The sequence below is a fragment of the Hyla sarda genome, unplaced genomic scaffold, assembly GCF_029499605.1.
Source record: "Hyla sarda isolate aHylSar1 unplaced genomic scaffold, aHylSar1.hap1 scaffold_131, whole genome shotgun sequence".
Taxonomy (NCBI): domain Eukaryota; kingdom Metazoa; phylum Chordata; class Amphibia; order Anura; family Hylidae; genus Hyla; species Hyla sarda.
The window spans coordinates 387,145-409,285 of record NW_026607934.1 but is presented as its reverse complement, the minus strand read 5'-3'; the positions used below and the strand labels follow the sequence as shown (position 1 = coordinate 409,285).

The 22,141-nt window shown below is 46.1% G+C and overlaps 9 non-coding genes across 9 annotated transcripts; all 9 read left to right on the top strand.

Annotated features, from left to right (window-relative positions):
• Nucleotides 1-1,110: 1,110 nt before the first annotated feature.
• LOC130305328 (U2 spliceosomal RNA) lies at nucleotides 1,111-1,301 on the top strand. Its single transcript, XR_008854927.1, has one exon. It is a non-coding gene; the product is annotated as a U2 spliceosomal RNA (small nuclear RNA).
• Nucleotides 1,302-3,401: 2,100 nt separating this feature from the next.
• Nucleotides 3,402-3,592, top strand: LOC130305241 (U2 spliceosomal RNA). Its single transcript, XR_008854839.1, has one exon. It is a non-coding gene; the product is annotated as a U2 spliceosomal RNA (small nuclear RNA).
• A 2,109-nt stretch (nucleotides 3,593-5,701) lies between these two features.
• Nucleotides 5,702-5,893, top strand: LOC130305321 (U2 spliceosomal RNA). The gene has a single exon (XR_008854920.1). It is a non-coding gene; the product is annotated as a U2 spliceosomal RNA (small nuclear RNA).
• A 2,095-nt stretch (nucleotides 5,894-7,988) lies between these two features.
• Nucleotides 7,989-8,179, top strand: LOC130305350 (U2 spliceosomal RNA). The gene has a single exon (XR_008854950.1). It is a non-coding gene; the product is annotated as a U2 spliceosomal RNA (small nuclear RNA).
• A 2,089-nt stretch (nucleotides 8,180-10,268) lies between these two features.
• LOC130305240 (U2 spliceosomal RNA) lies at nucleotides 10,269-10,459 on the top strand. The gene has a single exon (XR_008854838.1). It is a non-coding gene; the product is annotated as a U2 spliceosomal RNA (small nuclear RNA).
• Nucleotides 10,460-12,547: 2,088 nt separating this feature from the next.
• LOC130305239 (U2 spliceosomal RNA) lies at nucleotides 12,548-12,738 on the top strand. The gene has a single exon (XR_008854837.1). It is a non-coding gene; the product is annotated as a U2 spliceosomal RNA (small nuclear RNA).
• Nucleotides 12,739-14,831: 2,093 nt separating this feature from the next.
• Nucleotides 14,832-15,022, top strand: LOC130305237 (U2 spliceosomal RNA). Its single transcript, XR_008854835.1, has one exon. It is a non-coding gene; the product is annotated as a U2 spliceosomal RNA (small nuclear RNA).
• A 2,104-nt stretch (nucleotides 15,023-17,126) lies between these two features.
• LOC130305236 (U2 spliceosomal RNA) lies at nucleotides 17,127-17,317 on the top strand. Its single transcript, XR_008854834.1, has one exon. It is a non-coding gene; the product is annotated as a U2 spliceosomal RNA (small nuclear RNA).
• Nucleotides 17,318-19,416: 2,099 nt separating this feature from the next.
• LOC130305337 (U2 spliceosomal RNA) lies at nucleotides 19,417-19,607 on the top strand. The gene has a single exon (XR_008854935.1). It is a non-coding gene; the product is annotated as a U2 spliceosomal RNA (small nuclear RNA).
• Nucleotides 19,608-22,141: the final 2,534 nt, after the last annotated feature.

Sequence of the window (22,141 nt, the reverse complement as noted above, 5' to 3'; positions counted from 1 at the left end):
CTGCTGGCGGTATTGAATAAGCATTGCTGCACTGATGGGGTATGCATTAGACGAAAAAAAAGAAGAAAAAGAAGAATAATACGCCCAGAAAAGAGGCGAAAAGGAGAAAAACGTAAAAAAACGTGAAAAAAAAGTAAGAGGAAGAGAAGGGAAAAAAAGGTGGAAATGGGTTTTAAAAGTGATTTCGGCGAGAAAATATATATATATATATATATATATATATATATATATATATACGCGCACACACACACATATATATAAACGTATTCTCCGTTGAGATATTGGCAGCCGCTGCTGTGTCCAGGCCCAGGAGCCTTAGCACTGTGCTGTGATGTCACTCAATACCACTGACATCACTAGGTGTAAACAACATCTCTCCTTTGCTGTGTATGTGACTATGGAGCTGTTTGGTGATGTCGTCTATTATGGCCTTCATAGAAGCAACAGGAGATTGTTGCATCATCTAGAACCCTCAGAACTACAGTGCTATGATGTCACTCACTTCCACAGGCCTTGCAGAGTGTAAACAACAACAACCCAGCTTTGTTGTGTATGTAACCATAGGGATTTGTGATGTCACCTAGAACCTTCACAGCAGCGACAGCTTTATGAGGAGTATCAGCACTGCTCTGCCTGAGCAGAACCATCACCGCCATAGGTTGTCAAATAACCCGGATTTAACCCACACAGGTAAGTCCAATGGGGTGCAGGCATGTCCTCTATGCTTACAGCTTCCCGTGGGTGTGGTTTGATACCGTTTGGGGACAGCCAAGGAGGCATCTGCAGGCAACAAAGGTAGGTGTGTGCTTGTGTGTGTGTTTCCTATGCAGATCCTAAGCCCAGTGTCACATGCAAGTAGGAGGAGTAAGAAGGGTTCCTGGCAAATCCGGGTTATGGATTGCATTTAAAAAGGCCCCGTGGGAGTGCAATGGGCCCCTGTCTTGCTGCTTAGCAATAATGGTATGGGTTTAGGTTCTGCTGTGTGTACTGGTGTTGGGACTGCCCCCCAGCCCAGAGTGTGCATGGAAAATTGTCTGGCAGCCCTCCCTGACAGCATGCAGTGATAGTGCCCATGAAGGGCACCTTGTTGGGCCCGCCCCTTTCACGGTTATCGCTTCTCGGCCTTTTGGCTAAGATCAAGTGTAGTATCTGTTCTTATCAGTTTAATATCTGATACGTCCCTATCTGGGGACCATATATTAAATGGATTTTTGAGAACGGGGGCCGATTTCGAAGCTTGCTTCCGTTCGCCCTATGCATTGACCCGATATGGCAGTATCTTCGGGTACAGTGCACCACCCCCTTACAGGGTTAAAAAGAAAGATTCCTACTTTCATTGCTACCTGCTTGCTGGCTAGCCAGCTAGCCAGCCCTGTGGGGCCTTGCTGCTGCTGCAGCCAAAAAACAAAAGGTGGTGCTGCTGCTGCTTCTGCTGCTTCTGCTTCTGCTTGTGTCTGGCCGCTGTTGGAGCGTCAGGCACAGGACTTCTGCTGCTGCTGACTAAATGGCCTCCTTAATTGGATCATTTGAGTAGCCAGCACACCTGTGCAGGTAGGGCATGACATGATAGGCAGCTGCCTTGATAGCGGGTGGGTGCTGAATGTTCCTAATTGACAAAATAAGATTAATGCTTATGAAGAAATATAAATCTCATCCCTTCCCCAATATCGCGCCACACCCCTACCCCTTAATTCCCTGGTTGAACTTGATGGACATATGTCTTTTTTCGACCGTACTAACTATGTAACTATGTAACATAACATGGGGGGGGGGGGGGGGGGGTCTCCTGGCTGTTCACACAGGTGTGTCATTGCTGTACATTGACCATGCATTGCTTCTGTGGTATTGCAAAGGCAAAGACAAATGCTTCCAGCCATCCATTGCACTAATGGATTGGTCATCAGCTGGCTGTCTATGTCCCGCATCAATATAGACCAAAGTACAGAGGGTTAGGCTATGCTATTGTGCACCTACCTGATGCATCAGAAGGTGCGAGGCCCTTGCTAAATTCTGTGCACAGACTTTGAGATCTATACTTTAGACTGTATCTAAACCTGCTCCAACATGGACTGACACATTCTGGGCCTACTTTCAGCCGATGCGACTTGTCTGTCGCTGAACAGTCGCTTTTTATGTATTCAGCACCTATGTATAATGTTGTAAAAATGCTCTAGAAGCTAAAGTCGCAGAAATGTCACACATATTTGGCCTGCAACTTTCTGTGCGACAAATTCAGACAGGAAAAATCAGTATAAATCCTTAGAAAATTATCCCCCAGTGTCTCCATCTGCTGGCGGTATTGAATAAGCATTGCTGCACTGATGGGGTATGCATTAGACGAAAAAAAAGAAGAAAAAGAAGAATAATACGCTCAGAAAAGAGGCGAAAAGGAGAAAAACGTAAAAAAACGTGAAAAAAAAGTAAGAGGAAGAGAAGGGAAAAAAAGGTGGAAATGGGTTTAAAAGTGATTTCGGCGGAGAAATATATATATATATATATATATATATATATATATATATATATACGCGCACACACACACATATATATAAACGTATTCTCCGTTGAGATATTGCAGCCGCTGCTGTGTCCAGGCCCAGGAGCCTTAGCACTGTGCTGTGATGTCACTCAATACCACTGACATCACTAGGTGTAAACAACATCTCTCCTTTGCTGTGTATGTGACTATGGGAAGCTGTTTGGTGATGTCGTCTATTATGGCCTTCATAGAAGCAACAGGAGATTGTTGCATCCATCTAGAAACCTCAGAACTACAGTGCTATGATGTCACTCACTTCCACAGGCCTTGCAGAGTGTAAACAACAACAACCCAGCTTTGTTGTGTATGTAACCATAGGGATTTGTGATGTCACCTAGAACCTTCACAGCAGCGACAGCTTTATGAGGAGCATCAGCACTGCTCTGCCTGAGCAGAACCATCACCGCCATAGGTTGTCAAATAACCCGGATTTAACCCACACAGGTAAGTCCAATGGGGTGCAGGCATGTCCTCTATGCTTACAGCTTCCCGTGGGTGTTGGTTTGATACCGTTTGGGGACAGCCAAGGAGGCATCTGCAGGCAACAAAGGTAGGTGTGTGCTTGTGTGTGTGTTTCCCTATGCAGATCCTAAGCCCAGTGTCACATGCAAGTAGGAGGAGTAAGAAGGGTTCCTGGCAAATCCGGGTTATGGATTGCATTTAAAAAGGCCCCGTGGGGAGTGCAATGGGCCCCTGTCTTGCTGCTTAGCAATAATGGTATGGGTTTAGGTTCTGCTGTGTGTACTGGTGGTTGACTGCCCCCCAGCCCAGAGTGTGCATGGAAAATTGTCTGGCAGCCTCCCTGACAGCAAGCAGTGATAGTGCCCATGAAGGGGACCTTGTTGGGCCCGCCCCTTTCACGGTTATCGCTTCTCGGCCTTTTGGCTAAGATCAAGTGTAGTATCTGTTCTTATCAGTTTAATATCTGATACGTCCCCTATCTGGGGACCATATATTAAATGGATTTTTGAGAACGGGGGCCGATTTCGAAGCTTGCTTCCGTCGCCCTATGCATTGACCCGATATGGCAGTATCTTCGGGTACAGTGCACCACCCCCTTACAGGGTTAAAAAGAAAGATTCCTACTTTCATTGCTACCTGCTTGCTGGGCTAGCCAGCTAGCCAGCCTGTGGGCCTTGCTGCTGCTGCAGCCAAAAACAAAAGGTGGTGCTGCTGCTGCTTCTGCTGCTTCTGCTTCTGCTTGTGTCTGGCCCCTGTTGGAGCGTCCAGGCACAGGACTTCTGCTGCTGCTGACTAAATGGCCTCCTTAATTGGATCATTTGAGTAGCCAGCACACCTGTGCAGGTAGGCATGACATGATAGGCAGCTGCCTTGATAGCGGGTGGGTTGCTGAATGTTCCTATTGACAAAATAAGATTAATGCTTATGAAGAAATATAAAATCTCATCCTTCCCCAATATCGCGCCACACCCCTACCCCTTAATTCCCTGGTTGAACTTGATGGACATATGTCTTTTTTCGGACCGTACTAACTATGTAACTATGTAACATAACATGGGGGGGGGTCTCCTGGCTGTTCACACAGGTGTGTCATTGCTGTACATTGACCATGCATTGCTTCTGTGGTATTGCAAAGGCAAAGACAAATGCTTCCAGCCCATCCATTGCACTAATGGATTGGTCATCAGCTGGCTGTCTATGTCCCGCATCAATATAGACCAAAGTACAGAGGGTTAGGCTATGCTATTGTGCACCTACCTGATGCATCAGAAGGTGCGAGGCCCTTGCTAAATTCTGTGCACAGACTTTGAGATCTATGCTTTAGACTGTATCTAAACCTGCTCCAACATGGACTGACATTCTGGCCCTACTTTCAGCCGATGCGACTTGTCTGTCGCTGAACAGTCGCTTTTTATGTATTCAGCACCTATGTATAATGTTGTAAAAATGCTCTAGAAGCTAAAGTCGCAGAAATGTCACACATATTTGGCCTGCAACTTTCTGTGCGACAAATTCAGACAGAAAAATCAGTATAAATCCTTAGAAAATTATCCCCCAGTGTCTCCATCTGCTGGCGGTATTGAATAAGCATTGCTGCACTGATGGGGTATGCATTAGACGGAAAAAAAGAAGAAAAAGAAGAATAATACGCCCAGAAAAGAGGCGAAAAGGAGAAAAACGTAAAAAAAACGTGAAAAAAAAGTAAGAGGAAGAGAAGGGAAAAAAAGGTGGAAATGGGTTTAAAAGTGATTTCGGCGGAGAAATATATATATATATATATATATATATATATATATATATATATATATATATATATATATATGCGCACACACACACATAGATATAAACGTATTCTCCGTTGAGATATTGCAGCCGCTGCTGTGTCCAGGCCCAGGAGCCTTAGCACTGTGCTGTGATGTCACTCAATACCACTGACATCACTAGGTGTAAACAACATCTCTCCTTTGCTGTGTATGTGACTATGGAGCTGTTTGGTGATGTCGTCTATTACGGCCTTCATAGAAGCAACAGGAGATTGTTGCATCCATCTTGAACCCTCAGAACTACAGTGCTATGATGTCACTCACTTCCACAGGCCTTGCAGAGTGTAAACAACAACAACCCAGCGTTGTTGTTGTATTGTAACCATAGGATTTGTGATGTCACCTAGAACCTTCACAGCAGCGACAGCTTTATATGAGGAGCATCAGCACTTGCTCTGCCCTGAGGCAGAACCATCACCGCCATAGGTTGTCAAATAACCCGGATTTAACCCACACAGGTAAGTCCAATGGGGGTGCAGGCATGTCCTCTATGCTTACAGCTTCCCGTGGGTGTTGTTTGATACCGTTTGGGGACAGCCAAGGAGGCATCTGGCAGGGGCAACAAAGGTAGGTGTGTGCTTGTGTGTGTGTTTCCTATGCAGATCCTAAGCCCAGTGTCACATGCAAGTAGGAGGAGTAAGAGGGTTCCTGGCAAATCCGGGTTATGGATTGCATTTAAAAAGGCCCCGTGGGAGTGCAATGGGCCCCTGTCTTGCTGCTTAGCAATAATGGTATGGGTTTAGGTTCTGCTGTGTGTACTGGTGGTTGACTGCCCCCCAGCCCAGAGTGTGCATGGGAAAATTGTCTGGCAGCCTCCCTGACAGCAAGCAGTGATAGTGCCCATGAAGGGGACCTTGTTGGGCCCGCCCCTTTCACGGTTATCGCTTCTCGGCCTTTTGGCTAAGATCAAGTGTAGTATCTGTTCTTATCAGTTTAATATCTGATACGTCCCCTATCTGGGGACCATATATTAAATGGATTTTTGAGAACGGGGGGCCGATTTCGAAGCTTGCTTCCGTCGCCCTATGCATTGACCCGATATGGCAGTATCTTCGGGTACAGTGCACCACCCCCTTACAGGGTTAAAAAGAAAGATTCCTACTTTCATTGCTACCTGCTTGCTGGCTAGCCAGCTAGCCAGCCCTGTGGGCCTTGCTGCTGCTGCAGCCAAAAAACAAAAGGTGGTGCTGCTGCTGCTTCTGCTGCTTCTGCTTCTGCTTGTGTCTGGCCCCTGTTGGAGCGTCCAGGCACAGACTTCTGCTGCTGCTGACTAAATGGCCTCCTTAATTGGATCATTTGAGTAGCCAGCACACCTGTGCAGGTAGGGCATGACATGATAGGCAGCTGCCTTGATAGCGGGGTGGGTGCTGAATGTTCCTAATTGACAAAATAAGATTAATGCTTATGAAGAAATATAAAATCTCATCCCTTCCCCAATATCGCGCCACACCCCTACCCCTTAATTCCCTGGTTGAACTTGATGGACATATGTCTTTTTTCGACCGTACTAACTATGTAACTATGTAACATAACATGGGGGGGGGGGGGGGGTCTCCTGGCTGTTCACACAGGTGTGTCATTGCTGTACATTGACCATGCATTGCTTCTGTGGTATTGCAAAGGCAAAGACAAATGCTTCCAGCCATCCATTGCACTAATGGATTGGTCATCAGCTGGCTGTCTATGTCCCGCATCAATATAGACCAAAGTACAGAGGGTTAGGCTATGCTATTGTGCACCTACCTGATGCATCAGAAGGGTGCGAGGCCCTTGCTAAATTCTGTGCACAGACTTTGAGATCTATGCTTTAGACTGTATCTAAACCTGCTCCAACATGGACTGACATTCTGGCCTACTTTCAGCCGATGCGACTTGTCTGTCGCTGAACAGTCGCTTTTTAATGTATTCAGCACCTATGTATAATGTTGTAAAAATGCTCTAGAAGCTAAAGTCGCAGAAATGTCACACATATTTGGCCATGCAACTTCTGTGCGACAAATTCAGACAGGAAAAATCAGTATAAATCCTTAGAAAATTATCCCCCAGTGTCTCCATCTGCTGGCGGTATTGAATAAGCATTGCTGCACTGATGGGGTATGCATTAGACGAAAAAAAAAGAAGAAAAAGAAGAATAATACGCCCAGAAAAGAGGCGAAAAGGAGAAAAACGTAAAAAAACGTGAAAAAAAAGTAAGAGGAAGAGAAGGGAAAAAAAGGTGGAAATGGGTTTAAAAGTGATTTCGGCGGAGAAATATATATATATATATATATATATATATATATATATATATATATATGCGCACACACACACATAGATATAAACGTATTCTCCGTTGAGATATTGCAGCCGCTGCTGTGTCCAGGCCCAGGAGCCTTAGCACTGTGCTGTGATGTCACTCAATTTCACTGACATCACTAGTGTAAACAACATCTCTCCTTTGCTGTGTATGTGACTATGGAGCTGTTTGGTGATGTCGTCTATTACGGCCTTCATAGAAGCAACAGGAGATTGTTGCATCCATCTTGAACCCTCAGAACTACAGTGCTATGAGGTCACTCACTTCCACAGGCCTTGCAGAGTGTAAACAACAACAACCCAGCTTTGTTGTGTATGTAACCATAGGGATTTGTGATGTCACCTAGAACCTTCACAGCAGCGACAGCTTTATGAGGAGCATCAGCACTGCTCTGCCTGAGCAGAACCATCACCGCCATAGGTTGTCAAATAACCCGGATTTAACCCACACAGGTAAGTCCAATGGGGTGCAGGCATGTCCTCTATGCTTACAGCTTCCCGTGGGTGTTGGTTTGATACCGTTTGGGGACAGCCAAGGAGCATCTGCAGGCAACAAAGGTAGGTGTGTGCTTGTGTGTGTGTTTCCTATGCAGATCCTAAGCCCAGTGTCACATGCAAGTAGGAGGAGTAAGAAGGGTTTCCTGGCAAATCCGGGTTATGGATTGCATTTAAAAAGGCCCCGTGGGAGTGCAATGGGCCCCTGTCTTGCTGCTTAGCAATAATGGTATGGGTTTATGGTTCTGCTGTGTGTACTGGTGGTTGACTGCCCCCCAGCCCAGAGTGTGCATGGAAAATTGTCTGGCAGCCTCCCTGACAGCAAGCAGTGATAGTGCCCATGAAGGGGACCTTGTTGGGCCCGCCCTTTCACGGTTATCGCTTCTCGGCCTTTTGGCTAAGATCAAGTGTAGTATCTGTTTCTTATCAGTTTAATATCTGATACGTCCCCTATCTGGGGACCATATATTAAATGGATTTTTGAGAACGGGGGCCGATTTCGAAGCTTGCTTCCGTCGCCCTATGCATTGACCGATATGGCAGTATCTTCGGGTACAGTGCACCACCCCCTTACAGGGTTAAAAAGAAAGATTCCTACTTTCATTGCTACCTGCTTGCTGGCTAGCCAGCTAGCCAGCCCTGTGGGCCTTGCTGCTGCAGCCAAAAAACAAAAGGTGGTGCTGCTGCTGCTGCTTCTGCTGCTTCTGCTTGTGTTCTGGCCGCTGTTGGAGCGTCCCAGGCACAGGACTTCTGCTGCTGCTGACTAAATGGCCTCCTTAATTGGATCATTTGAGTAGCCAGCACACCTGTGCAGGTAGGGCATGACATGATAGGCAGCTGCCTTGATAGCGGGTGGGTGCTGAATGTTCCTAATTGACAAAATAAGATTAATGCTTATGAAGAAAATATAAAATCTCATCCCTTCCCCAATATCGCGCCACACCCCTACCCCTTAATTCCCTGGTTGAACTTGATGGACATATGTCTTTTTTCGACCGTACTAACTATGTAACTATGTAACATAACATGGGGGGGGGGGGGGGGTCTCCTGGCTGTTCACACAGGTGTGTCATTGCTGTACATTGACCATGCATTGCTTCTGTGGTATTGCAAAGGCAAAGACAAATGCTTCCAGCCATCCATTGCACTAATGGATTGGTCATCAGCTGGCTGTCTATGGTCCCGCATCAATATAGACCAAAGTACAGAGGGTTAGGCTATGCTATTGTGCACCTACCTGATGCATCAGAAGGTGCGAGGCCCTTGCTAAATTCTGTGCACAGACTTTGAGATCTATGCTTTAGACTGTATCTAACTGCTCCAACATGGACTGACATTCTGGCCTACTTTCAGCCGATGCGACTTGTCTGTCGCTGAACAGTCGCTTTTTATGTATTCAGCACCTATGTATAATGTTGTAAAAATGCTCTAGAAGCTAAAGTCGCAGAAATGTCACACATATTTGGCCTGCAACTTTCTGTGCGACAAATTCAGACAGGAAAAATCAGTATAAATCCTTAGAAAATTATCCCCCAGTGTCTCCATCTGCCTGGCGGTATTGAATAAGGCATTGCTGCACTGATGGGGTATGCATTTAGACGAAAAAAAAGAAGAAAAAGAAGAATAATACGCCCAGAGAAGAGGCGAAAAGGAGAAAAACGTTAAAAAACTTGAAAAAAAAGTAAGAGGAAGAGAAGGAAAAAAAGGTGGAAATGGGTTTAAAAGTGATTTCGGCGGAGAAATATATATATATATATATATATATATATATATATATATATGCGCACACACACACTAGATATAAACGTATTCTCCGTTGAGATATTGCAGCCGCTGCTGTGTCCAGGCCCAGGAGCCTTAGCACTGTGCTGTGATGTCACTCAATACCACTGACATCACTAGGTGTAAACAAACATCTCTCCTTTGCTGTGTATGTGACTATGGAGCTGTTTGGTGATGTCGTCTATTACGGCCTTCATAGAAGCAACAGAGAGATTGTTGCATCTCATCTTGAACCCTCAGAACTACAGTGCTATGATGTCACTCACTTCCACAGGCCTTGCAGAGTGTAAACAACAACAACCCAGCTTTGTTGTGTATGTAACCATAGGGATTTGTGATGTCACCTAGAACCTTCACAGCAGCGACAGCTTTTATGAGGAGCATCAGCACTGCTCTGCCTGAGCAGGAACCATCACCGCCATAGGTTGTCAAATAACCCGGATTTAACCCACACAGGTAAGTCCAATGGGGTGCAGGCATGTCCTCTATGCTTACAGCTTCCCGTGGGTGTTGGTTTGATACCGTTTGGGGACAGCCAAGGAGGCATCTGCAGGCAACAAAGGTAGGTGTGTGCTTGTGTGTGTGTTTCCTATGCAGATCCTAAGCCCAGTGTCACATGCAAGTAGGAGGAGTAAGAAGGGTTCCTGGCAAATCCGGGTTATGGATTGCATTTAAAAAGGCCCCGTGGGAGTGCAATGGGCCCCTGTCTTGCTGCTTAGCAATAATGGTATGGGTTTAGGTTCTGCTGTGTGTACTGGTGGTTGACTGCCCCCCAGCCCAGAGTGTGCATGGAAAATTGTCTGGCAGCCTCCCTGACAGCAAGCAGTGATAGTGCCCATGAAGGGGACCTTGTTGGGCCCGCCCCTTTCACGGTTATCGCTTCTCGGCCTTTTGGCTAAGATCAAGTGTAGTATCTGTTCTTATCAGTTTAATATCTGATACGTCCCCTATCTGGGGACCATATATTAAATGGATTTTTGAGAACGGGGGCCGATTTCGAAGCTTGCTTCCGTCGCCCTATGCATTGACCCGATATGGCAGTATCTTCGGGTACAGTGCACCACCCCCTTACAGGGTTAAAAAGAAAGATTCCTACTTTCATTGCTACCTGCTTGCTGGCTAGCCAGCTAGCCAGCCCTGTGGGCCTTGCTGCTGCTGCAGCCAAAAAACAAAAGGTGGTGCTGCTGCTGCTTCTGCTGCTTCTGCTTCTGCTTGTGTCTGGCCCCTGTTGGAGCGTCCAGGCACAGGACTTCTGCTGCTGCTGACTAAATGGCCTCCTTAATTGGATCATTTGAGTAGCCAGCACACCTGTGCAGGTAGGGCATGACATGATAGGCAGCTGCCTTGATAGCGGGTGGGTGCTGAATGTTCCTAATTGACAAAATAAGATTAATGCTTATGAAGAAATATAAAATCTCATCCCTTCCCCAATATCGCGCCACACCCCTACCCCTTAATTCCCTGGTTGAACTTGATGGACATATGTCTTTTTTCGAGCGTACTAACTATGTACCTATGTAACATAACATGGGGGGGGGGGGGTCTCCTGGCTGTTCACACAGGTGTGTCATTGCTGTACATTGACCATGCATTGCTTCTGTGGTATTGCAAAGGCAAAGACAAATGCTTCCAGCCATCCATTGCACTAATGGATTGGTCATCAGCTGGCTGTCTATGTCCCGCATCAATATAGACCAAAGTACAGAGGGTTAGGCTATGCTATTGTGCACCTACCTGATGCATCAGAAGGTGCGAGGCCCTTGCTAAATTCTGTGCACAGACTTTGAGATCTATGCTTTAGACTGTATCTAAACCTGCTCCAACATGGACTGACATTCTGGCCTACTTTCAGCCGATGCGACTTGTCTGTCGCTGAACAGTCGCTTTTTATGTATTCAGCACCTATGTATAATGTTGTAAAAATGCTCTAGAAGCTAAAGTCGCAGAAATGTCACACATATTTGGCCTGCAACTTTCTGTGCGACAAATTCAGACAGGAAAAATCAGTATAAATCCTTAGAAAATTATCCCCCAGTGTCTCCATCTGCTGGCGGTATTGAATAAGCATTGCTGCACTGATGGGGTATGCATTAGACGAAAAAAAAGAAGAAAAAGAAGAATAATACGCCCAGAAAAGAGGCGAAAAGGAGAAAAACGTAAAAAAACGTGAAAAAAAAGTAAGAGGAAGAGAAGGGAAAAAAAGGTGGAAATGGGTTTAAAAGTGATTTCGGCGGAGAAATATATATATATATATATATATATATATATATATATATATATATGCGCACACACACACATAGATATAAACGTATTCTCCGTTGAGATATTGCAGCCGCTGCTGTGTCCAGGCCCAGGAGCCTTAGCACTGTGCTGTGATGTCACTCAATACCACTGACATCACTAGGTGTAAACAACATCTCTCCTTTGCTGTGTATGTGACTATGGAGCTGTTTGGTGATGTCGTCTATTACGGCCTTCATAGAAGCAACAGGAGATTGTTGCATCCATCTTGAACCCTCAGAACTACAGTGCTATGATGTCACTCACTTCCACAGGCCTTGCAGAGTGTAAACAACAACAACCCAGCTTTGTTGTGTATGTAACCATAGGGATTTGTGATGTCACCTAGAACCTTCACAGCAGCGACAGCTTTATGAGGAGCATCAGCACTGCTCTGCCTGAGCAGAACCATCACCGCCATAGGTTGTCAAATAACCCGGATTTAACCCACACAGGTAAGTCCAATGGGGTGCAGGCATGTCCTCTATGCTTACAGCTTCCCGTGGGTGTTGGTTTGATACCGTTTGGGGACAGCCAAGGAGGCATCTGCAGGCAACAAAGGTAGGTGTGTGCTTGTGTGTGTGTTTCCTATGCAGATCCTAAGCCCAGTGTCACATGCAAGTAGGAGGAGTAAGAAGGGTTCCTGGCAAATCCGGGTTATGGATTGCATTTAAAAAGGCCCCGTGGGAGTGCAATGGGCCCCTGTCTTGCTGCTTAGCAATAATGGTATGGGTTTAGGTTCTGCTGTGTGTACTGGTGGTTGACTGCCCCCCAGCCCAGAGTGTGCATGGAAAATTGTCTGGCAGCCTCCCTGACAGCAAGCAGTGATAGTGCCCATGAAGGGGACCTTGTTGGGCCCGCCCCTTTCACGGTTATCGCTTCTCGGCCTTTTGGCTAAGATCAAGTGTAGTATCTGTTCTTATCAGTTTAATATCTGATACGTCCCCTATCTGGGGACCATATATTAAATGGATTTTTGAGAACGGGGGCCGATTTCGAAGCTTGCTTCCGTCGCCCTATGCATTGACCCGATATGGCAGTATCTTCGGGTACAGTGCACCACCCCCTTACAGGGTTAAAAAGAAAGATTCCTACTTTCATTGCTACCTGCTTGCTGGCTAGCCAGCTAGCCAGCCCTGTGGGCCTTGCTGCTGCTGCAGCCAAAAAACAAAAGGTGGTGCTGCTGCTGCTTCTTCTGCTTCTGCTTGTGTCTGGCCCCTGTTGGAGCGTCCAGGCACAGGACTTCTGCTGCTGCTGACTAAATGGCCTCCTTAATTGGATCATTTGAGTAGCCAGCACACCTGTGCAGGTAGGGCATGACATGATAGGCAGCTGCCTTGATAGCGGGTGGGTGCTGAATGTTCCTAATTGACAAAATAAGATTAATGCTTATGAAGAAATATAAAATCTCATCCCTTCCCCAATATCGCGCCACACCCCTACCCCTTAATTCCCTGGTTGAACTTGATGGACATATGTCTTTTTTCGACCGTACTAACTATGTAACTATGTAACATAACATGGGGGGGGGGGGGGGGGGGGGTCTCCTGGCTGTTCACACAGGTGTGTCATTGCTGTACATTGACCATGCATTGCTTCTGTGGTATTGCAAAGGCAAAGACAAATGCTTCCAGCCATCCATTGCACTAATGGATTGGTCATCAGCTGGCTGTCTATGTCCCGCATCAATATAGACCAAAGTACAGAGGGTTAGGCTATGCTATTGTGCACCTACCTGATGCATCAGAAGGTGCGAGGCCCTTGCTAAATTCTGTGCACAGACTTTGAGATCTATGCTTTAGACTGTATCTAAACCTGCTCCAACATGGACTGACATTCTGGCCTACTTTCAGCCGATGCGACTTGTCTGTCGCTGAACAGTCGCTTTTTATGTATTCAGCACCTATGTATAATGTTGTAAAAATGCTCTAGAAGCTAAAGTCGCAGAAATGTCACACATATTTGGCCTGCAACTTTCTGTGCGACAAATTCAGACAGGAAAAATCAGTATAAATCCTTAGAAAATTATCCCCCAGTGTCTCCATCTGCTGGCGGTATTGAATAAGCATTGCTGCACTGATGGGGTATGCATTAGACGAAAAAAAAGAAGAAAAAGAAGAATAATACGCCCAGAAAAGAGGCGAAAAGGAGAAAAACGTAAAAAAACGTGAATAAAAGTAAGAGGAAGAGAAGGGAAAAAAAGGTGGAAATGGGTTTAAAAGTGATTTCGGCGGAGAAATATATATATATATATATATATATATATATATATATATATATATATATGCGCACACACACACATAGATATAAACGTATTCTCCGTTGAGATATTGCAGCCGCTGCTGTGTCCAGGCCCAGGAGCCTTAGCACTGTGCTGTGATGTCACTCAATACCACTGACATCACTAAGTGTAAACAACATCTCTCCTTTGCTGTGTATGTGACTATGGAGCTGTTTGGTGATGTCGTCTATTACGGCCTTCATAGAAGCAACAGGAGATTGTTGCATCCATCTTGAACCCTCAGAACTACAGTGCTATGATGTCACTCACTTCCACAGGCCTTGCAGAGTGTAAACAACAACAACCCAGCTTTGTTGTGTATGTAACCATAGGGATTTGTGATGTCACCTAGAACCTTCACAGCAGCGACAGCTTTATGAGGAGCATCAGCACTGCTCTGCCTGAGCAGAACCATCACCGCCATAGGTTGTCAAATAACCCGGATTTAACCCACACAGGTAAGTCCAATGGGGTGCAGGCATGTCCTCTATGCTTACAGCTTCCCGTGGGTGTTGGTTTGATACCGTTTGGGGACAGCCAAGGAGGCATCTGCAGGCAACAAAGGTAGGTGTGTGCTTGTGTGTGTGTTTCCTATGCAGATCCTAAGCCCAGTGTCACATGCAAGTAGGAGGAGTAAGAAGGGTTCCTGGCAAATCCGGGTTATGGATTGCATTTAAAAAGGCCCCGTGGGAGTGCAATGGGCCCCTGTCTTGCTGCTTAGCAATAATGGTATGGGTTTAGGTTCTGCTGTGTGTACTGGTGGTTGACTGCCCCCCAGCCCAGAGTGTGCATGGAAAATTGTCTGGCAGCCTCCCTGACAGCAAGCAGTGATAGTGCCCATGAAGGGGACCTTGTTGGGCCCGCCCCTTTCACGGTTATCGCTTCTCGGCCTTTTGGCTAAGATCAAGTGTAGTATCTGTTCTTATCAGTTTAATATCTGATACGTCCCCTATCTGGGGACCATATATTAAATGGATTTTTGAGAACGGGGGCCGATTTCGAAGCTTGCTTCCGTCGCCCTATGCATTGACCCGATATGGCAGTATCTTCGGGTACAGTGCACCACCCCCTTACAGGGTTAAAAAGAAAGATTCCTACTTTCATTGCTACCTGCTTGCTGGCTAGCCAGCTAGCCAGCCCTGTGGGCCTTGCTGCTGCTGCAGCCAAAAAACAAAAGGTGGTGCTGCTGCTGCTTCTGCTGCTTCTGCTTCTGCTTGTGTCTGGCCCCTGTTGGAGCGTCCAGGCACAGGACTTCTGCTGCTGCTGACTAAATGGCCTCCTTAATTGGATCATTTGAGTAGCCAGCACACCTGTGCAGGTAGGGCATGACATGATAGGCAGCTGCCTTGATAGCGGGTGGGTGCTGAATGTTCCTAATTGACAAAATAAGATTAATGCTTATGAAGAAATATAAAATCTCATCCCTTCCCCAATATCGCGCCACACCCCTACCCCTTAATTCCCTGGTTGAACTTGATGGACATATGTCTTTTTTCGACCGTACTAACTATGTAACTATGTAACATAACATGGGGGGGGGGGGGGGGGGGTCTCCTGGCTGTTCACACAGGTGTGTCATTGCTGTACATTGACCATGCATTGCTTCTGTGGTATTGCAAAGGCAAAGACAAATGCTTCCAGCCATCCATTGCACTAATGGATTGGTCATCAGCTGGCTGTCTATGTCCCGCATCAATATAGACCAAAGTACAGAGGGTTAGGCTATGCTATTGTGCACCTACCTGATGCATCAGAAGGTGCGAGGCCCTTGCTAAATTCTGTGCACAGACTTTGAGATCTATGCTTTAGACTGTATCTAAACCTGCTCCAACATGGACTGACATTCTGGCCTACTTTCAGCCGATGCGACTTGTCTGTCGCTGAACAGTCGCTTTTTATGTATTCAGCACCTATGTATAATGTTGTAAAAATGCTCTAGAAGCTAAAGTCGCAGAAATGTCACACATATTTGGCCTGCAACTTTCTGTGCGACAAATTCAGACAGGAAAAATCAGTATAAATCCTTAGAAAATTATCCCCCAGTGTCTCCATCTGCTGGCGGTATTGAATAAGCATTGCTGCACTGATGGGGTATGCATTAGACGAAAAAAAAGAAGAAAAAGAAGAATAATACGCCCAGAAAAGAGGCGAAAAGGAGAAAAACGTAAAAAAACGTGAAAAAAAAGTAAGAGGAAGAGAAGGGAAAAAAAGGTGGAAATGGGTTTAAAAGTGATTTCGGCGGAGAAATATATATATATATATATATATATATATATATATATATATATATATATATATATGCGCACACACACACATAGATATAAACGTATTCTCCGTTGAGATATTGCAGCCGCTGCTGTGTCCAGGCCCAGGAGCCTTAGCACTGTGCTGTGATGTCACTCAATACCACTGACATCACTAGGTGTAAACAACATCTCTCCTTTGCTGTGTATGTGACTATGGAGCTGTTTGGTGATGTCGTCTATTACGGCCTTCATAGAAGCAACAGGAGATTGTTGCATCCATCTTGAACCCTCAGAACTACAGTGCTATGATGTCACTCACTTCCACAGGCCTTGCAGAGTGTAAACAACAACAACCCAGCTTTGTTGTGTATGTAACCATAGGGATTTGTGATGTCACCTAGAACCTTCACAGCAGCGACAGCTTTATGAGGAGCATCAGCACTGCTCTGCCTGAGCAGAACCATCACCGCCATAGGTTGTCAAATAACCCGGATTTAACCCACACAGGTAAGTCCAATGGGGTGCAGGCATGTCCTCTATGCTTACAGCTTCCCGTGGGTGTTGGTTTGATACCGTTTGGGGACAGCCAAGGAGGCATCTGCAGGCAACAAAGGTAGGTGTGTGCTTGTGTGTGTGTTTCCTATGCAGATCCTAAGCCCAGTGTCACATGCAAGTAGGAGGAGTAAGAAGGGTTCCTGGCAAATCCGGGTTATGGATTGCATTTAAAAAGGCCCCGTGGGAGTGCAATGGGCCCCTGTCTTGCTGCTTAGCAATAATGGTATGGGTTTAGGTTCTGCTGTGTGTACTGGTGGTTGACTGCCCCCCAGCCCAGAGTGTGCATGGAAAATTGTCTGGCAGCCTCCCTGACAGCAAGCAGTGATAGTGCCCATGAAGGGGACCTTGTTGGGCCCGCCCCTTTCACGGTTATCGCTTCTCGGCCTTTTGGCTAAGATCAAGTGTAGTATCTGTTCTTATCAGTTTAATATCTGATACGTCCCCTATCTGGGGACCATATATTAAATGGATTTTTGAGAACGGGGGCCGATTTCGAAGCTTGCTTCCGTCGCCCTATGCATTGACCCGATATGGCAGTATCTTCGGGTACAGTGCACCACCCCCTTACAGGGTTAAAAAGAAAGATTCCTACTTTCATTGCTACCTGCTTGCTGGCTAGCCAGCTAGCCAGCCCTGTGGGCCTTGCTGCTGCTGCAGCCAAAAAACAAAAGGTGGTGCTGCTGCTGCTTCTGCTGCTTCTGCTTCTGCTTGTGTCTGGCCCCTGTTGGAGCGTCCAGGCACAGGACTTCTGCTGCTGCTGACTAAATGGCCTCCTTAATTGGATCACTTGAGTAGCCAGCACACCTGTGCAGGTAGGGCATGACATGATAGGCAGCTGCCTTGATAGCGGGTGGGTGCTGAATGTTCCTAATTGACAAAATAAGATTAATGCTTATGAAGAAATATAAAATCTCATCCCTTCCCCAATATCGCGCCACACCCCTACCCCTTAATTCCCTGGTTGAACTTGATGGACATATGTCTTTTTTCGACCGTACTAACTATGTAACTATGTAACATAACATGGGGGGGGGGGGGGGGGGGGGGGGTCTCCTGGCTGTTCACACAGGTGTGTCATTGCTGTACATTGACCATGCATTGCTTCTGTGGTATTGCAAAGGCAAAGACAAATGCTTCCAGCCATCCATTGCACTAATGGATTGGTCATCAGCTGGCTGACTATGTCCCGCATCAATATAGACCAAAGTACAGAGGGTTAGGCTATGCTATTGTGCACCTACCTGATGCATCAGAAGGTGCGAGGCCCTTGCTAAATTCTGTGCACAGACTTTGAGATCTATGCTTTAGACTGTATCTAAACCTGCTCCAACATGGACTGACATTCTGGCCTACTTTCAGCCGATGCGACTTGTCTGTCGCTGAACAGTCGCTTTTTATGTATTCAGCACCTATGTATAATGTTGTAAAAATGCTCTAGAAGCTAAAGTCGCAGAAATGTCACACATATTTGGCCTGCAACTTTCTGTGCGACAAATTCAGACAGGAAAAATCAGTATAAATCCTTAGAAAATTATCCCCCAGTGTCTCCATCTGCTGGCGGTATTGAATAAGCATTGCTGCACTGATGGGGTATGCATTAGACGAAAAAAAAGAAGAAAAAGAAGAATAATACGCCCAGAAAAGAGGCGAAAAGGAGAAAAACGTAAAAAAACGTGAAAAAAAAGTAAGAGGAAGAGAAGGGAAAAAAAGGTGGAAATGGGTTTAAAAGTGATTTCGGCGGAGAAATATATATATATATATATATATATATATATATATATATATATATGCGCACACACACACATAGATATAAACGTATTCTCCGTTGAGATATTGCAGCCGCTGCTGTGTCCAGGCCCAGGAGCCTTAGCACTGTGCTGTGATGTCACTCAATACCACTGACATCACTAGGTGTAAACAACATCTCTCCTTTGCTGTGTATGTGACTATGGAGCTGTTTGGTGATGTCGTCTATTACGGCCTTCATAGAAGCAACAGGAGATTGTTGCATCCATCTTGAACCCTCAGAACTACAGTGCTATGATGTCACTCACTTCCACAGGCCTTGCAGAGTGTAAACAACAACAACCCAGCTTTGTTGTGTATGTAACCATAGGGATTTGTGATGTCACCTAGAACCTTCACAGCAGCGACAGCTTTATGAGGAGCATCAGCACTGCTCTGCCTGAGCAGAACCATCACCGCCATAGGTTGTCAAATAACCCGGATTTAACCCACACAGGTAAGTCCAATGGGGTGCAGGCATGTCCTCTATGCTTACAGCTTCCCGTGGGTGTTGGTTTGATACCGTTTGGGGACAGCCAAGGAGGCATCTGCAGGCAACAAAGGTAGGTGTGTGCTTGTGTGTGTGTTTCCTATGCAGATCCTAAGCCCAGTGTCACATGCAAGTAGGAGGAGTAAGAAGGGTTCCTGGCAAATCCGGGTTATGGATTGCATTTAAAAAGGCCCCGTGGGAGTGCAATGGGCCCCTGTCTTGCTGCTTAGCAATAATGGTATGGGTTTAGGTTCTGCTGTGTGTACTGGTGGTTGACTGCCCCCCAGCCCAGAGTGTGCATGGAAAATTGTCTGGCAGCCTCCCTGACAGCAAGCAGTGATAGTGCCCATGAAGGGGACCTTGTTGGGCCCGCCCCTTTCACGGTTATCGCTTCTCGGCCTTTTGGCTAAGATCAAGTGTAGTATCTGTTCTTATCAGTTTAATATCTGATACGTCCCCTATCTGGGGACCATATATTAAATGGATTTTTGAGAACGGGGGCCGATTTCGAAGCTTGCTTCCGTCGCCCTATGCATTGACGCGATATGGCAGTATCTTCGGGTACAGTGCACCACCCCCTTACAGGGTTAAAAAGAAAGATTCCTACTTTCATTGCTACCTGCTTGCTGGCTAGCCAGCTAGCCAGCCCTGTGGGCCTTGCTGCTGCTGCAGCCAAAAAACAAAAGGTGGTGCTGCTGCTGCTTCTGCTGCTTCTGCTTCTGCTTGTGTCTGGCCCCTGTTGGAGCGTCCAGGCACAGGACTTCTGCTGCTGCTGACTAAATGGCCTCCTTAATTGGATCATTTGAGTAGCCAGCACACCTGTGCAGGTAGGGCATGACATGATAGGCAGCTGCCTTGATAGCGGGTGGGTGCTGAATGTTCCTAATTGACAAAATAAGATTAATGCTTATGAAGAAATATAAAATCTCATCCCTTCCCCAATATCGCGCCACACCCCTACCCCTTAATTCCCTGGTTGAACTTGATGGACATATGTCTTTTTTCGACCGTACTAACTATGTAACTATGTAACATAACATGGGGGGGGGGGGGTCTCCTGGCTGTTCACACAGGTGTGTCATTGCTGTACATTGACCATGCATTGCTTCTGTGGTATTGCAAAGGCAAAGACAAATGCTTCCAGCCATCCATTGCACTAATGGATTGGTCATCAGCTGGCTGTCTATGTCCCGCATCAATATAGACCAAAGTACAGAGGGTTAGGCTATGCTATTGTGCACCTACCTGATGCATCAGAAGGTGCGAGGCCCTTGCTAAATTCTGTGCACAGACTTTGAGATCTATGCTTTAGACTGTATCTAAACCTGCTCCAACATGGACTGACATTCTGGCCTACTTTCAGCCGATGCGACTTGTCTGTCGCTGAACAGTCGCTTTTTATGTATTCAGCACCTATGTATAATGTTGTAAAAATGCTCTAGAAGCTAAAGTCGCAGAAATGTCACACATATTTGGCCTGCAACTTTCTGTGCGACAAATTCAGACAGGAAAAATCAGTATAAATCCTTAGAAAATTATCCCCCAGTGTCTCCATCTGCTGGCGGTATTGAATAAGCATTGCTGCACTGATGGGGTATGCATTAGACGAAAAAAAAGAAGAAAAAGAAGAATAATACGCCCAGAAAAGAGGCGAAAAGGAGAAAAACGTAAAAAAACGTGAAAAAAAAGTAAGAGGAAGAGAAGGGAAAAAAAGGTGGAAATGGGTTTAAAAGTGATTTCGGCGGAGAAATATATATATATATATATATATATATATATATATATATATATATATATATGCGCACACACACACATAGATATAAACGTATTCTCCGTTGAGATATTGCAGCCGCTGCTGTGTCCAGGCCCAGGAGCCTTAGCACTGTGCTGTGATGTCACTCAATACCACTGACATCACTAGGTGTAAACAACATCTCTCCTTTGCTGTGTATGTGACTATGGAGCTGTTTGGTGATGTCGTCTATTACGGCCTTCATAGAAGCAACAGGAGATTGTTGCATCCATCTTGAACCCTCAGAACTACAGTGCTATGATGTCACTCACTTCCACAGGCCTTGCAGAGTGTAAACAACAACAACCCAGCTTTGTTGTGTATGTAACCATAGGGATTTGTGATGTCACCTAGAACCTTCACAGCAGCGACAGCTTTATGAGGAGCATCAGCACTGCTCTGCCTGAGCAGAACCATCACCGCCATAGGTTGTCAAATAACCCGGATTTAACCCACACAGGTAAGTCCAATGGGGTGCAGGCATGTCCTCTATGCTTACAGCTTCCCGTGGGTGTTGGTTTGATACCGTTTGGGGACAGCCAAGGAGGCATCTGCAGGCAACAAAGGTAGGTGTGTGCTTGTGTGTGTGTTTCCTATGCAGATCCTAAGCCCAGTGTCACATGCAAGTAGGAGGAGTAAGAAGGGTTCCTGGCAAATCCGGGTTATGGATTGCATTTAAAAAGGCCCCGTGGGAGTGCAATGGGCCCCTGTCTTGCTGCTTAGCAATAATGGTATGGGTTTAGGTTCTGCTGTGTGTACTGGTGGTTGACTGCCCCCCAGCCCAGAGTGTGCATGGAAAATTGTCTGGCAGCCTCCCTGACAGCAAGCAGTGATAGTGCCCATGAAGGGGACCTTGTTGGGCCCGCCCCTTTCACGGTTATCGCTTCTCGGCCTTTTGGCTCAGATCAAGTGTAAACTTGGTCTGGGTCAGGGGTGCGTGTTTCTCTGCTTGCAGAGGGTTTTTTTCAGGAGGCGATACTGTGGTCTCAGACCGACAGAGAAGATGGCAGCTGGATTCGTTAAGAACACTATTCGGGTGAAGGTGGAGGTTTCTGATGTGGAGAAGAATAAGATCACGTTTGTGGGGCGTCGTTTGGTGGAGGACATGGCCGGGATACCGATGAAGGACGTCTTTTGCTTACAGGAAAGTAAGCGGCAAGGTATATATGATGTGAGTTTCTACACTATTAATGGGTGCCTGTCCTTTTACCAGAGCCTGCGTGAGAATGTGGAAAATACCATTATGAAGAATGTGTCATTTGAGCCTTTGTTTGAGTTGGAGGAGAAACCCCTTTTAGTCCGTGTATACAACCCGGTTA